Raw genomic sequence first — 11,234 nt, forward strand, 5'->3', positions numbered from 1 at the left:
ACTTTAATTGGAAAAACACATTTTCTCTAATACCAACTCCTTAGCGGGTTGGGGCGGTAAATATAGGGGTGTGACAGATGGTGACTCTGTTAGGGATAACCAGAATTCGAGCTTTTATACTGACTTGTTTGGCTTTATGTAATTTTTGATATTGTATTGTTGGCCTAAATGTGCTATGTGTCTAATTGTTTATCGCTTTGATATTATTTGAATTGCAATGTAAATTATCTTCTCTCGCGTACTCATCTGAGTCTTTTGAGATACTTTATATTCGGAGATGCGGTATACGCTCCCGAGATTGAGATACCAGAGATGCGACAACGCTCCTGGGAAGGATTCTGTAGTCACCCATGTTTAGGGCGGGAAGGACCAACAGTGAGGCTGGAAAATCCTGCTACCGGTAAAGCTGTCTCTGACCGAATTGAGTTGTCCTCTCGTTTTACAATCATTCTAGACATCTATTCCATCAGAATGTTAAATCTAGCAGAACAATCCTCGGACAATGATTATCCTTACTAGGATCCTCTTTATTTGCATCACATGCATTTTGATTTAGTGGAGGCTCGACAAAGGTTTGAATGTCTAAAAGTACCCTATTTTAAGACTATTCATTTTCTATGCCACTAGTTGCATTAACTGTTAGGTTTTTTCAAATATTGGTCGGCTTTAGAATCCATTAACGTAAGAAAAGAGTGAAAATTGCTTTCTAAAACCTACTCTTTATAGAAACCAAAATGAGGTGTGAGGTTTGTTTTTACAAATAAGAGAAAAAAACATAGTTTTCTAAATTATCAAGTTTTTTCCAATCTAAACGAACTACGCACACTTGATTCTCATCTCAATGAGATACATAGGCAGCCCTACTTGGGTTCAGTGATCCTCATTAAATTTGAAAAACAAGTTATTAATTTTTTTTTAAAAAAAATAAAATAAAATAAATAAAGGATGTTAGTCTTCTTCAAAAAAGGAATCCTTATACAAAATTACAAGAAAATATCCTTATTAAATTTCAAAAAAAAAATAATAATAAAAAAGAAAGAAAGGTTTTCCTCCCTATTCAAAATTCAAAAAGAAAAAAAAGTTCTTGCTTCATATTTTAAGCCCCTAAAATACGTCTAACCTGATTCTTGTTTCAACAAGATACGTAGGCAACTCTTCTTTTGGGTTCGGTCTCATCTAAACAATACAAAAAATAGGTCAAATTGCGGGGTTAATTTAAAAGTTTGCGAGGATTTTAAACCCCCGCAAATTGCAATTCCGATGGTTCCCAAAATACCCACAATACGAGTCTATCACAAATAATTTGCAGCAATTTTTTTTTCAACCATCATAATTTATTTGCAGCGGTTATTTTACGGCGATTTAAAACCTCCGCAATTTTTATTTAACTATTGCAGCGGTTTAAAACCTCCGCAATTTTTATTTTCTATTATTATTTTTTAAATTTAATGGGGCCCATTAATTTCCAATAACAAAATTATAAATTTAATTGTTTCTTTAGGCATAACCGACGATTGAATATTTATTCAATTCGTATATCATTAACACAACATGACTAATTACACATTATAATTGACAAGCATATCAAAAATACATTGAACATTAAACTTCAAAATTAGAATCTTCAAACTCCAAATTTTCAACATTAACTAGTATCTTCAAGCTCCAAAATCAAATTTAAACACAAATCCTTCAATATTCTAAGATTTGCTCCAACCACACAATTACATCATCATAATTGAATATCCACGACAATTTGCAATGAAATCAACGACTGTCATTAGGATCACTATTATCACATAATCTCCTTGCATTCATAGGCGAAAGGAGTCCACTAGCCATATCAATTTGCTACATAAAAAATGCAAAAGTATAAAAATCAATTAGATAAACTTTCAGTCCTTGTTATAAAACATTCATACCTGCGTACAACTAAAAACACCATCAATATTTGGGTTTAACCAAAATATAAAACTTGTTCTTCAGACAATATCATCAAAATCTTCCTATTAAACCCGATTTTCGATTCATATGTAAAATTAATTCATAGCAGTTTATTTGGATCACATCATTTGAGATTTAATAGTTAATATTTGACTTATGAGCATGAAAGTGCAACAACCAGCAAATGTATGTCAACCAAATGGCCAGCTGTGGTTATGGTAACACTCAACGACAAAATACTCAGTTCCTAACCCAAGTAATGTATGGGCTTCTATGACAGACAATGGTTCTTATCCAGTTTCCACTCCTTCGTATGCGCCATCTGGAAAGCCCTCAAAGACACAAGACAAATTGTTCCGGGACCTAGACGGCCTTTCAAAATTCAAATCAACCAATGGTGCCCCCGGAGTGCTGGCAGCACGTGACAATGACTAGTTTAGCACCTTTTATTTTTTTTTTCTTTTTAACTTTGATATTAGCATTCTATTTGATTCATAAGCTTCTGGTTCTTATTAACTATAGCTGTGTGCCTCTTATTACATTTCTCATTTTTTTGTAATGAGTTCTCTTTATTATGTCTCGTTTGTATAGTGGGGGGAATGAATAGTTCAGGTGGTCTCAATTTTCTTTGTGTGTTTGACAACAGACTGATATTACCTATCTCCCTTTTTAGTAGTTTTACTCTCCTTGTATCATCCTTAGCATGACACTCTTATTATTCCGCTTCTGCCACACAAAATATACACACCCAGCCAAAGGCGTGGTGTGATAGATTTGGGCAGTAGTGTTTCCACCCAGCCAACCACATTAATACTCCAGTAAATATTCATTCGTTACATTTTCATTGTATATAAGGTGGAGAACTATAGTGGGATTAACTGACGTAAAACAAGACAGATCACCTAAAAGATAACTACAGTACTTGTCCATAATAATCAAGATAACTAACTCAAATATAAGGCACGCGACCTTCTACAACATATTAAAATTGACTAATAGACACTCCCTCTATTTCAATTTGTTTTTACTTAAACTTCAGAATCAATTAAGTAAACTGACATATTCAATTTAAATACACACAGTTGCAAGGTATTATATCCCCCGAGGGCTTTGGTCTTGTGGCAAGAACCTAACAAGTGATATGTGGGTTAGGTGCACGTCACAGATTCGAGCCCTGCCGTAGGCAAAATATGGATTCATTTTCGACTAAGTTTCGAACTGTGCGCCACCAACCATCAGGGATTTATCAGTTATCAAAGCCAAAAAAGTGTGATTATACTGAGTTATATTAGAACTAGTTTACAAAGCGAAAATTGCTCAGGATAGCTAAAGACGAGTAAAAAGCTTACTTCGGCTATGAACGGCCACAATTTGCTCAATTGTCCGTTCAACCATTTGACCTGCGCCCATGACATATAAAACTGAGACAAATTAACATTGATATGATCACTATTATTGGTTTATTTCTTTAAATTGCGTGGAGAAAAAGTTTGTGGAAACATTATAAATGCGTAGCCTCTAAGATTCACAACTGACATTGATAAGAGATGGATATTACTGTTTATCAACACACTTTTCCAGTCATTAACACCCGAGACAAAACAACTCATCTACTTAATTTTGTCTCGTGTTCCATCAGTTTATTCTTGATTCTACTTCAACAAATTCTGAAAGTAAAATCCATTAAAAAAAAAAAAAATTATTTCAGAAGTAAAACTGATCTTCACTGACTTCATTTCTCAAGGAAAAAAAATATTAGTTGTAACTAGAGCATAGTGAAGAAGTTGCCTATAAGTTTTAAGAAGGAATTATGTGACTCTTTATTCCTATCATAACGAAGCCAAGGGGTCAACAGGTCAAGTTTTACTCAATTACTTGAGCCAGTTCAATAATATGCATACATTGATTAACTTCAGCATCTCTTTCAAAGACAGAAAAAAAATTTGATCTGAAAATATAACAGCACTAAATCTTGAGCTCTTTTTCAGAAGATGTTAAAAAGTTATTCAAATTTCAGTGAACAATGCAGCTTGAGTACCACATAACAAAGTGTATGAGCTAAGTGTCACAAGTACAAAAGTCAGTGCAGTAAAAAGGAAAAAAATGAACTGTGTCAAAAGAACACGAGTCATCAATGCAATAAAGGGGGAAAACTGAGATAAGTAAATCCATTCAACTTGTTCATAAATGGGAAATGATATCCATTCAGGAAAGTTATTACCACAAACTTTCTTTAGATCATCCCATGAGGCAGCCCATTAATTTTACATCTATTGCCTGTAAAAGATGTAAAACATAACGAGGAAATGAATACAAGTCCTTCAGAATGTGAATGCATATCAGAAGTTTGAGTGTTGTTTGCAAGCACGATAATGAGCATGATGTAAATTTTGGCACTAGAATTAAAAAGCAACAGCAGTGCCAAGTTATTTTGCTACTTATAACAAGTATGACAGTGAGCTATATCTGCTACCACCTCACCTGAGCAAAGTCGAGCATCAAGTAACCAAATAGTACTATCACTTAGGCAGCAACTGCGAAACACTCTTATCACATCAAAAACATAAATTAACAAACAATTCACTATGAAACATATAGCTATATATCTTCCAGAATAATGCACTAACAAACCTATCATTAGTAGAAAATTCAACTTAGTCGCCTAACAGAATCACAAAATTATCACCATTTTCAGTGTTCTTTCCTAAATAAACTTCTGCATGCTCATCTAGTAAAACATAAACTAATACTAACAACCTCATTCAAAAATCGCAACGAAGTACACTACAGGGAAAAGAGAAACAACATTTGATAGAATCAGTTAGTCGACTAGAAACTTCAACTTAGTCGCCTAACAGAATCACAAATTATCACCATTTTCAGTGTGCTTTCCAACATAAACTTTTGCATGCTCTTCTGGTAAAAAAAATAAGGGTTGTAACAAATACTAACTACCTCACTTATAAATCGCAACGAAGTACACTATAGTGCAAATAGAAATAACCTGACAACAAAAACTTCACCTTGATGATAAAATATAAATAGCCAAAGAGAAGCTCAAAGAAAAAATTTTCGCTCTCGAGTTGATATTTACCATAAGTCCATTAATGGACAGAAAATTTAGAGATGCTAATGTTACAAGAACCCTAAAAATGTGACCTAAAAGGCATACTATCGAGTAAAAAAACAATATGGCCAGTGTAATCCCACAAGTGGAGGCTTGGGAGGTTCCAATAAACCCTCGGTTCAAGTAAAAATAATACACAGCAGTTTCGAAGAAGAAACAACAAGAGTGAAGAAGCTAAAACAAAATGCTACAGAAAGCATGACAACACATGGTTAAAATGGAGCAGGCACAACAACAAAATACAAGGATAATCGAAGTACTAGAAACAGTAAATAGTAACAGAAATGGAATAACAAAAAACTCCAAGAGTAATACTAAGACTACTAGCATGAAAGACTTAACGACATAATCCTCAACTACCTAACTACCCCTCTACCCAAATCCAAGGCAAACTATTAAGTATTGGAATGAAATTGATCCAGACAAAGAGGAAACTAAGTATTCAAATAGCCAACCCCAAATAGTTTGCCAAAATGTTGGGTAGAGTGTACGCATACCTTACCCCTACCTCCGAGATAGGGAGGATGTTTCCAACATACCCTTGCTCAAGAAAAAAAATACCTTAGCAAACTTCAAAGACATAAAAGTCAGGAATATGAAAACAATATCTTAGCAATTCTCTTGTTGCTCCTGTACCTCATCATATGTTTCAAAGCAGCCATTAAATCGACCCCACAGATAATCCCCATAAGCATCCCAGAAATCAACCCCATTTCTGCTTCAATTCAGACCACTTCAAATAAATTTTCCTAAATAAGAAAATACTAAAAACAGAAACTTTAATAGCAAAACCCAATGTAGATAAACTTAACTAACTATCAAGTTCAAGAATCAACAAAAATATTCCCAGTACAACATACAATCATTTGGGCAATGAATGACCCAATCTTCAAGTGGGTCGGATATCTTCACCGGGAAATCCTTCCGGCGACGAATTTGCACGGCGGCGCCACTAGTGAAACAAACACTAACATTTAAAAACAATTACCTGGGAGCTGGGAAGGCAATGGACGATCGGAAACTTGTGTAGCAATGGCCGGAGTTCCTATCAACTGTGCCGGCGTACCTCCCACTGTCTAATCAAAGGCCAACAAGAGTACCCTATCAACTCTAATTGGGGAAAAATGAGAGAGAAATGTTTTGGGGATACTGGGTATAAAATGAGAGAGAGAATGTTTTAGGGGATATTGGGGAAAAAAGAGCAGAAATATTCTTTCATTTGGCGCTATGTTTTAGGACGGATAGCGGGGTTAAAAAAATCCCGTAAATATATAATTTTTAGCCGCACTATTTTAATTCTCGCATTTAATATAATTTTGCAGGGGTTAAAATAAACCTGCAAATAAATCTTCACAATTAGATTCATTTTTTGTAGTGAAAAATTTAAAAGTAAAAAATCTTGACTTAATCATTGGTACCAACATATTTAAAAACACGAAAAAGTGTTAAGTTATAAGACATGATAGAGTGGATCAACTTAGTTGTGAACTATAGATTCTTTTAGTATCTCTAATTATACTAAAGTTGCATTTGTAAAATTTCCTTGCTCTAAGTCAAGTTTAAAATAATTCTTACCTCACTGTTTCATGTGTATTGTGTGGTGAGCTTTAGATTAAAAATTCAATGGCATCACTCTGTTGATCTAGAAATTGACATGAATGCCTGTTGAAGCGAAATTTTGAGACACACTTAGTTTGGGAAAGGATTGTAGGCCTTCTTTGATCCGATTGTGCATTCCTTAGCCCACCAAATGACATTAATCCCTAGCATTTCTCCCTTTGAGCCTGAAACATTTTCCTTGGATAATCATATATGAGCCTATACCCTTTCGAGTACTTATATGTATTATCCCTCTTTTAGATCACCTCCTTGAGCTCACTAAATACGTACAAGTTACGAATGAAGATTCAAGATCAAAGGCGTCAAAAAAGCAAAGAATATATAGCCCCAGGAGAACAAAAACAAAAGATGACTTCAAAGAAGAAGGAGCAAAAACCCCATTAAAAAAAACTCCAATAAAGATAGAGAACCTTTATAAAAAAAAAAAGAATAAGAAAATACATTTATCAAAAAGAAAAAGGGAAAAGCTCCAGTACAAGATTCAAACAAAGTCAAAGCAAATACAAAACAAGGGGCAAAGAAGTAGAACAAAGAGGATCGAGAGTCAAACTGCAACAAATATCAAAAGCACGAAAACAGTGCAATGCTCATTGAGGAGTTAGTCACTTACATCCCAAATATCATTCTATAATCCCCAAGCCTATATTACAAGCCGATAACCAGTCCTACAAGATCATACTCTAAGTGTTCTCACATTAGTGGATACTTACATGATGACCAAGCTTATGGTATCTCAGTGCATGCATTGAACATCTTTCTGAGCGTGTGTTTCTTGAACATCCTAAAATCTAAATTATTTTATTATGAGTGAATTAGGACTTTATTTATGGTAAGGGAACGTGAAACATAAGGATAAGAAGAACTTTAAACCTTTGATTGAGGCCAGATAAACAGACCTTGTCGAAACTTAAGTATATTTGAGGTACCATTTGAAACTATAGGAATCACTTCTAAGTTGATCTTAATTTTTCCTCAAAAGTAATTAGAGATAATTCGGCCATAATGCTAATTATTGGTATCAATTGAAGTCAAGAAATGAGTTATTTTCATTCTTCTCATTCTTCTGATCTTTACAAAGCACATACTTTCAAAAAAATATTTTTTTTGGTGAATTACGCTAAACCTGATTCTTGCTTCGCAAGATCCGCAGGAAATCCTATGATAGGGTCGGTCCCGCTGAGTAAAATTTTTTTTATATCCCTAAAAGGTATGATACTGGGGCATTTTTTCATATAAAAAAATCAAAAAGAATTTCAAAGTTCCTCGTATCCAAAACTGGGGCATATTTTTTTTTTTAAAAAAATAAAAATATATCTCATTTACCTCAGCAGGTACAACATCTCCTGATAACATCTTAGGAAAAAAAATTGTATCTTTTACTTTAAGTCTTCATAGGGTACGACATTCCCTAGTTGACATCTTAGAAAACACCATTTTCCAATTTTCTTCTTCATCTTCATAGGGTATGACATTCCCCAGTTGACATCTTAGGAAACACCATTTTCTAATTTTCTACTTTAAGTCTTCATAAGGTACGATATTCCCTAGTTGAGATCTTAGGAAACACTATTTCCTAATTTTCTTCTTCATCTTCATAGGGTACGACATCCCTTAGTTGACATCTTAGGAAACACCATTTCCTAATTTTCTTCTTCGTCTTCATAGGGTACGACATCCCCTAGTTGACATTTTATGAAACCATTTCCTAATTTTCTACTTTAAGTCTTCATAGGGTACGACATCCCCTAGTTGACATCTTAGGAAACACCATTTCCTAATTTGCTACTTTAAGTCTTCATAAGATCCGACATTCTCTAGTTAATATCTTAGGAAACACCATTTTCTAATTTTCTTCTTCGTCTTCATATGATACGACACTCCCTAGTTGACATCTTAGGAAACATCATTTCCTAATTTTCTATTTTAAGTCTTCATAGGGTACAACATTCCCTAGTTGACATCTTAGGAAACACCATTTCCTATTTTTCTTCTTCGTCTTCATAGGGTACGACATCCCCTAGTCAACTTCTTAGGATACACTATTTCCTAATTTTCTTCTTCGTCTTCATAGAGTATGACATTCCCTAGCTGACATCTTAGGAAACACCATTTCCTAATTTTCTACTTTAAGTCTTCATAGGGTACGATATTTCCTAGTTGACATCTTAGGAAACACCATTTCCTAATTTTCTTCTTCTTCTTCGTCTTCATAGGGTACGACATCCCCTAGTTGATATCTAAGGAAACACCATTTTTTAATTTTCTTCTTTGTCTTCATAGGGTACCACATCCCCTAGTTGACATCTTAGGAAACATCATTTCCTAATTTTCTTGTTCGTCTTCATAGGGTACGACATCCCCTAGTTGACATCTGAGGAAATACCATTTCCTAATTTTCTTCTTCGTCTTCATAGGGTACGACATTCCCTAGTTAACATCTTATGAAACACTATTTCCTAATTTTCTTCATCGTATTCATTGGGTACGGCATTCCCTAGTTGACATCTTAGGAAACACCATTTCCTAATTTTCTTCTTCGTCTTCATAGAATATGACATTCCCTAGTTGACATCTTAGGAAACACCATTTCTTAATTTTCTACTTCAAGTCTTCATAGGTTACGACATCATCTAGTTGACATCTTAGGAAACACCATTTCCTAATTTCCTACTTTAAGTTTTCATAGGGTACGACATTCCCTAGTTGACATCTTAGGAAACACTATTTTCTAATTTTCTACTTCAAGTCTTCATATGGTACGACATCCCCTAGTTGACATTTTAGGAAACACCATTTTTTGATTTTCTACTTCAAGTCTTCATAGGGTACGACATCCCCTAGTTGACATCTTAGAAAACACCATTTCCTAATTTTCTACTTTAAGTCTTCATAGGGTACGACATTCCCTAGTTGACATCTTAGGAAACAACGTTTTCTAATTTTTTTCTTCTTCTTCTTTTTCATAGGGTACGACATCCCCTAGTCGACATCTTAGGAAACACCATTTCCTAATTTTCTTCTTCGTCTTTATAGAGTACGAGATTCTCTAGTTGATATCTTAGGAAACACAATTTCCTATTTTCTACTTTATGTCTTCGTAGGGTACAACATTCCCTAGTTGGCATTTTAGGTACAACATTCCCCAGTCGCATTTAAAAAAAAATCTAATTTTTTTTCATGCATTCACAAAGCATAACATTCTTTGGTTGCCTTATTGAGAATATGGACTTTGTTTTATTTTCCTACCTAGCTTAGATTTCTACTATTTCTATCTTTTTCACTTAAGTAGCTAGTTTAGAGTTTTTCTAATAACTCACAGAATGCTGCTAATGCAAACTGGGGTAGAAAACTTGTTTGTCTTTGTTTTGTTTTTCTGTGATGTCTTGCAGGTCTTTCCGCAAAGAACGAATTTGATATCCAAGCATGAAATTCTGTCTCCAGTCAGAATATAGAAGACTATGATAGTTAGAGTCAGCTTTGCATCCATAGCGGCCCAACATCTCAAGATACATCTTTTTAGCTTCTGATTAGGAGAACAAAAATCGAAAAATATTTTATAAACTGTTCTTTGAAAGAGCGCCAATGACTCAATTCAAGTTTCAAGTTCAAGTCTCAAATCCTAACTTCAAGATTTAACTGAAGATCCAGAAGAAGGTGAGGCAATAACTGAAGATCCAAAAAGAAGATCTAAAGCGAAAAAATCAAGACAAGTAAAATAGATAAGATCTTGTATTTTTCTTTCTAGTTTCATTTTTTCCTTTTTCTCTGATGTAACAAAAGGAACCGTAGACCGAAGTCTCGACAGGAACTCACTCGATTTTCTAACTCATCCCTTCATTCCAACACCACTTAAACTACACGTGACTTGATTCTCTTATAACCCGAGATATGTAGGATGCCCAAAGTCCGAGCTCGGTCACACCTCTTTCCAATATTTATTTTTTCTATTTTTGAATAAACTTATTTGGTTAAAAAATTAGTCATTTTACTTCTTTACTTGAAAACTCTCTATATTTTTCAAGCAAAGAGGGACATTCTGTAAACACCTAATTTTTTTACCTAACTAAAGGTTTTACCCCATTTTAATTTTTAAATATTTTATTTTTAGGGTCTAAATTAGATATTTTAAGTTTATCTTATTTTTACTAAGTTTGTTTTAAAGTTTTGAAAAGTACAAAGATGAAGTCACATTTGAGGATAAGTCTTTATCTTTATTTTAGTTTTCATAAAGGAAATTTTCTAAAAAAAATATTTTTTTTAATTTATTTTTTAATAAATTATCTAGTGCTATTAATATTTTCTCAGTCATATTTTTTTGGACTAGCTATTTAATTTCTTGTATATCTTATCAGTTCAAAATAATATTCTTATTGTTTTTATGTTTAACTTAAAAAAGATTCTAAAAAAAATAAAAAAATAAAAGAAAATCCTAGCCTAAAACTACCCAATATCCCCATAAAACCACTCTTTCCTCACTAATCTAAAACCACTCCCTGATTCCCCTCAACCACTTCCCCACACTCACTCCCATATCTCTCAACTT

The 11,234-nt window shown here is 33.8% G+C and overlaps 1 long non-coding RNA gene across 1 annotated transcript; it reads right to left on the bottom strand.

Annotated features, from left to right (window-relative positions):
• Window positions 1-1,552: 1,552 nt before the first annotated feature.
• LOC107873467 lies at window positions 1,553-6,310 on the bottom strand. The gene is made up of 4 exons (XR_001675346.2): window positions 6,060-6,310; window positions 4,166-4,221; window positions 3,294-3,344; window positions 1,553-1,851 (listed from the first exon to the last, which is right to left on the bottom strand). It is a non-coding gene; the product is annotated as an uncharacterized LOC107873467 (long non-coding RNA).
• Window positions 6,311-11,234: the final 4,924 nt, after the last annotated feature.

The sequence above is a fragment of the Capsicum annuum genome, chromosome 6 (assembly GCF_002878395.1).
Source record: "Capsicum annuum cultivar UCD-10X-F1 chromosome 6, UCD10Xv1.1, whole genome shotgun sequence".
Lineage (NCBI taxonomy): Eukaryota > Viridiplantae > Streptophyta > Magnoliopsida > Solanales > Solanaceae > Capsicum > Capsicum annuum.